The following is a 6,219-nucleotide window of genomic DNA, read 5'->3' as shown; positions in this document are numbered from 1 at the left end:
CTGACTGAACGCAGCAGCTTCAACTGATTGGACGCTGGACCCTCAGCGTCCGGTCATTTATAGTAAGGTACCGACCCTGACCGAAGACGTCTGGTTGGACGTGATCGGACGCAACCCTAGCGTCTGGTCACTCTCTAGTGACACTACTTCGTCTGACAATAGGACCGGACACTGCCTCCAGTGTTCGGTCACTTTCAGAGCCAGCGTCCGATCAACTGACCGATGTTGCACACTGACTGCCACCACTGACCGGACACTGAGCCTCAGCATCCGGTCACTGCATGACCAGAGTTTGATCCACTCTGTGGGACCTTTCTCATCTCCGTTTCTCCACCGAGTTGATCCACATCAACTCCAACTTCATCTCCTTTGTAAATGTGCCAACACCACCAAGTGTACACCACCATGTGTATGTGTGTTAGCTTTTCACAATCATTTCTCAAAGGGTTAGCCACTCAGCTTGCCACACCACTCAATCCTAGTGATGATGCAAAGTTAGATCACTCGAGTGGCACTAGATGACTGATATGCAAACAAGTTTGCCCCTCTTGATAGTACGGCCATCTATCCTAAACCCGGTCATAAACTTCTCTACACACCTATGACCGGTGAAATTAAATGGCCTAGGTTATACCTTTGCCTTGCGCATTCCATTCCATCTCCTCCAATGTCGATGCAACACATGCACCAACATGATCAACAATGATATGATCCACTTCATATCATCATGTGATCATTTTGGTTCATCGATCTTGACTTCACTTGCTCTTCACCATTGCCTTCGTCCATCGATGCCAAGTCTTGCTCAAGCTTCACCGCCACGCGGTCCATCACTCTAAAGCCTCCGACTTGCCCTTCACGCTTGCAACTGGTCCATCAAGCCAAGTCATGTCTTAATCTTCTCCACCTTGATCACATGACTCAATGTCATGTCTCATGTGCAATAAGCTCCTTCATCATCACATGTGTGAGCTTTGCAACATCTCCAAGCCATTTTCACCTTCATGGCATATGTTGCTCACACATATATACCTATGGACTAATCACCTGTGTATCTCACATAAACACAATTAGTCCACCTACATTGTCACTCAATTACCAAAACCACACAAGGACCTTTCAACGGGGCATGTGTTTCTGGGGCACCTAGCTGGGCACATTGATTCGTGAATCGCCGAGAAATCCGGTACGGCTTGTCTGCGGTTTAGCACCATAGTAAGAACTAGAAGTTGAAAGGAGAAGAAATGGAACTAATTGCTCAACTCTTGCTTGAAAGTAGAACAGGTGCTTATATAGACTGGCTAGATGATAACTTAATATGGCTAATAATAAGACATGAATAAGGACTCACTATTAGCGTTGCTTTCTGCTAAAGAAAACCAGCAAACCATAAAGCCTATCATATTCCTTGGAGTCGGGAAATTATTCCCACTAGTTGGATAAGTCTTGTGAGTACATTGTGTACTTAGGGTTTATTTGCCCCTGTTGTAGGTGATGCTTGAGAAGTACCTTGTGTGGAGGATTCTTCTGGTGGGCTCAGACAGATCCTCGTCCCTATCGCTAGATGTATATTTTTAAATTCTATTGTTTATTATTCCACACTCTGGTATTTGGTATTGTAATAATGTACTTTTTAAGAAACTCTTATGTATGAAATGGACTTGTATTGTACTTGTTTCCATTATTGGATCCTTGGGAAAAATGTGGATCTTTTGGGTTCTCCCTTGGGGTGTGCCCGACGGATACCACCCGATGTAGCTGGCTTTTGGGGTACTTAATGTCTGGTGGAAGACAAGCGCCTCTGTAAGTGTGCTATTTCAGGCAGTTCTGCCATAGTTGGTACCAGAGCCAATAACGGTTACGAGTGCATCACCTTTTTTTCAAAACTTAAAAATTTGACCAACAAAAGTTTTGCAAAAAGTAGGATGCGATTAAGTTAAGTTATATAAGTATAAGCCCTAGCAATATGGTCTATCTAGGATAGCGGCACTGGTTTTATCTAATCAATTTTCTGCAGGTACACTGACTTACGTTGCGTAAGAAATCGCTTGTATACGGAAAGTGAGTGTGCGATGTGCCAAAAAGTTTTGCGAATGCCGCTATATTCTGGCTTGAGTGAACGTATAGGTCGAAGCATGCATCATGATAATAGCACCTTACTTTAACTGAAATTCCCCCCCCCCCTTCACGTATAATGGAATTAGTAAATTGATAGGACTAACTAAATGGATGCTTTAATAAATGTGCTATCATTTCTCTAATCCCTTGATTCTGATCGGAAGGGTGTTCTAATGGATGGTTCCTTTCTCTTACAGATGAACCTAAGGTCAGGACATGGAAGCACCAATGTTGGGGTAGCTCACGAGCTTGGTGAGGGCCTTGGCGATAGTGGCCAGGCCCATGAGCACAACGGGGAGAGCCATGAGGCTCCGCTTTTGGCTCCTCCTCCACCGCCACCATCACCTCCGATGACCCACGCTAAGATGATGGCTGAATTGTTGGCTACTCGCCAGGAGTCAGCTCATGCCATGGACATCATGGCACAAGCTGTCGCGGGCCTCGCCCATGGAGGCCACGGGGGCAACGGTGGGAACGGGGGTGGTGCCCGTCGTCCTGAGAGACCGTCCTCCTACCAGGACTTCCTCAAGACTCACCCCCACCTTCACCCTATCTGATGAGCCCCTAGAGGCAGAGCACTAGCTTCGCACTCTAGAGCAGAAATTTTGGCTCCTCGGAGTGGCCGACAAGCAGAAGGTGCACTTTGCAGTGCTACAGCTTTTGGGGTCCGCAGGTGCATGGTGGGACATCTTCTAGGCCATGGAGTAGCTAGATCATCTGGCAACCTAGCAGGAGTTCACTACCACATTCCAAGAGTTCTTTATCCCTGCTGGTGTCATCAACCAGAAGGTGACTGAGTTCCTAGAGCTGCGCCAGGGGAACAGAACAGTGATGGAATATGTGAACAAGTTCAATCACTTGGCTCAGTATGCTGGCAGTTAGGTGGATACTGATGATAAGAACAAGGACCGCTTCTTTCATGGTCTAGCTCCCCTCCTTCAGGAAAAGCTATACACGGCAAACTATCAGACCTTTAGGGCTCTGATGAACGCCGCCATTGCCATGGAGGGTTTTCAGCGGGAATCCTAGGTTGAGTGGAAGAGGAAGTGGGTGGCAGCTGGATCCTCTAGCTACCCTCACACATAGAAGATATAGGTTGTCCGATGGGGGTCATATCAACCATCTGGTGGGCCTTCATTCCGACAGCCCCAGTAGACTTCGCAAGCTTCCTCTACACAGTACCGTGCACCTCCATAGCAGGTGCAGCCTTAGCAGTCTCGGGGACAGCAGGTCCCACCTTATCAGGGGTTTAGGAACAAGCCAGGTGCTTATTTCAAGTGTGGCAAAGATGGCCACTATGATCAAGCTTGCCCCCTGAACTAGCCAGCTCAACCCGCTCAACCGTCAGCAAATTCCAGGCTTATCAAGAGGACCATAATCAAGAAGAAAGTGCCCAGCAGATCTGGCCAGGTGCATTTCATAAATGCTGAGTAGATTCTACAGTAGGAGCCGGTGATGGCTGGTATGTTTACCATCTACTCCCATCCAGCTTTGGTGTTGTTCGATTCTGGTGCATCACATTCTTTTATGAGCATGGGGTTTGTAGAGTGGCACAACTTATCACTTATGGCTATATTGTATGCCTATAAGATCTATACTGTGGGTTCACAATTGTTCATCAATACCCGCACAGATACAGTAAGTTTGGTATTAGCCACCCACACTTACCGCCTATTGTTCATGGTCATGCCTGGGCAAGGCATTGATGCTATTCTTGGAATAAACTAGTTGCGGGTGTATGGGGTAGTATTGGATATGAAGAGAAGTGCGGAGTTACAGCTTCCTTCTTCTGAGGATAGGATGTCTCTTGTGGTACCCTCAGACCTAGTCTTACCTGTTGCTACCCATGCTGAAGCCTCTCCTGATCTTACCTCCATTCCGGTAGTATGTGAGTTCCCGGATGTTTTCCCTAAAGATTTTCCTAGGTTGCCACCGGACTGAAAGGTAGAATTCTTCATTGAGCTTAAACTTGGTACTGCCCCTATCTCTAGACACTCGTACCGCATGGCTCCAAGGGAACTAGTAGAAATGAAGAAGCAGCTGGAAGAGTTGATGGACAAAGATTTCATCCGTCCTAGTTCTTCACCATGGGGTTGCTCGGCTATTTTCGTGAAGAAGAAGGATGGTACCTTGCGGATGTGTGTGGATTACCACCCCCTTAATGTGGTAACAGTTAAGAACAAGTATTCCTTGCCCCGCATAGATACCTTGTTTGACCAATTAGCTAGTGCTAAAGTGTTCTCAAAGATAGATCTCTGATCAGGCTATCATTGGGTCAAGATCAGGCCACATGATATACCAAAGATAGTTTTCTCTACTAGGTATGGGTTGTATGAGTACCTAGTGATGTCTTTTGGTCTTACCAATGCTCCTGCCTTCTTCATGTACCTGATGAATTTAGTTTTCATGCCGGAGCTAGATAAGTTTGTGGTAGTTTTCATTGATGACATCCTAATCTATTCCAAGAATGATGAAGAGCATGCACAACACCTTTGGATAGTACTAACTCGACTAAGGGAGCACAAGCTATATGCTAAATTCAGCAAGTGCGAATTTTGGTTAGATCAAGTGCAGTTTTTGGAGCATGTGTTGACACCTAAAGGTGTTTCTATAAATCCCAGCAAGGTGAAAGATGTATTGGATTAGAAGTCTCCCAAGTCTGTGCATTAGATTTGTCAGTTCCTTGGTCTGGCTGGATACTATCAGCATTTCATTCCCAATTTCTCTAAGATAGCCCAGCCAATGACCAAACTGCTCCAAAAAGAAGCTAAGTTTGACTGGAGCCTAGCCTGTGAAGAAGCTTTTCAAGCTCTGAAGACTTTTCTGACCACCGCTCCTGTGTTGGCCCAACCAGATATTGATAGGCCCTTTGATGTATATTGTGATGCTTTGAAGATAGGGTTGGGGTGTGTGCTTATGCAAGATGGGCATGTGATAGCTTATGCTTCGTGCCAACTGAAGAAGCATGAGGTGAATTACCCCACTCATGACTTAGAGCTAGCTTCTATTGTCCACGCTCTGAAGATTTTGAGGCATTATTTATTGGGCAATAGAGTGCACATCTTTAGAGACCACAAGAGCCTCAAGTATATTTTTACTCAGTCTGAGCTGAACATGAGGCAAAGGAGGTGGTTAGAATTGATAAAAGATTACAATTTGGAAGTCCATTATCACTCAGGAAAGGCCAATGTTGTAGCCGATGCTTTAAGACAAAAGTCACACCAGGTTGAGGAACCACCTTTATCTCTCAACCATGCAGAGATATTGGCTCACATTGCATTGACCTCAGAATTGCTGGAGCAGGTTATTCGGGAGCAGAGGGAAGACCCCAAAGAGATTCCTCACATCAGGAAGTTGATGGCTAAAGGGCGTAGCCCTCACTTTAGTGTTGATGAGCATGGAGTGGTGAGGTATAAGGATAGACTGGTGGTTCCATCCAATGAAGAGCTAAACAGAAAGATTTTGAATGAAGCTCACCATTCAAAATTATCTATTCATCCTAGCAGTAACAAGATGTATCATGATCTGCGCCACTTGTACTAGTGGTCTAACATAAAGCATGACATCACCCGGCACGTCGCGGAGTGCGACACTTGTGGTAGAGTTAAAGCAGATCATATGCGTACCCTAGGATATTTATAGCCCTTGCCCATTCCTGTTTGGAAATGGGAGGATATTTTCATGGATTTCATTGTGGGTTTACTCCGCACCTCCACGGGCTTTGATTCTATTTGGGTCATTGTGGACCGCCTCACCAAGTCTGCTCACTTTATCCCGGTGGACACAAGATATACAGCCAAGAAGCATGCTGAGATATATTTCGATTAGATTGTGACCCTTCATGAAGTTCCCCTTACTATAATCTCTGATAGAGGGTCGATCTTTGTCTCTTATTTCTGGGAGCAACTTCAGCATTGTCTGGGAACTCATCTTCTTAGAAGCTCAGCATACCACCCACAAACGATGGTCAAACTGAAAGGGTGAACCAGGTGCTTGAGGATATGTTAAGGGCTTGTGCCATCTCTTTTCCTAAGAAGTGGGACAAGTGCTTGAAGTTAGCAGAATTTTCTTACAACAACAGCTACCAAGAGAGTATCCGCA

Source organism: Miscanthus floridulus, chromosome 18, assembly GCF_019320115.1.
Source record: "Miscanthus floridulus cultivar M001 chromosome 18, ASM1932011v1, whole genome shotgun sequence".
Classification (NCBI taxonomy): Eukaryota; Viridiplantae; Streptophyta; class Magnoliopsida; order Poales; family Poaceae; genus Miscanthus; species Miscanthus floridulus.
The sequence above is the reverse complement of the archived record's forward strand: the minus strand, read 5'-3'. Positions refer to the sequence as shown.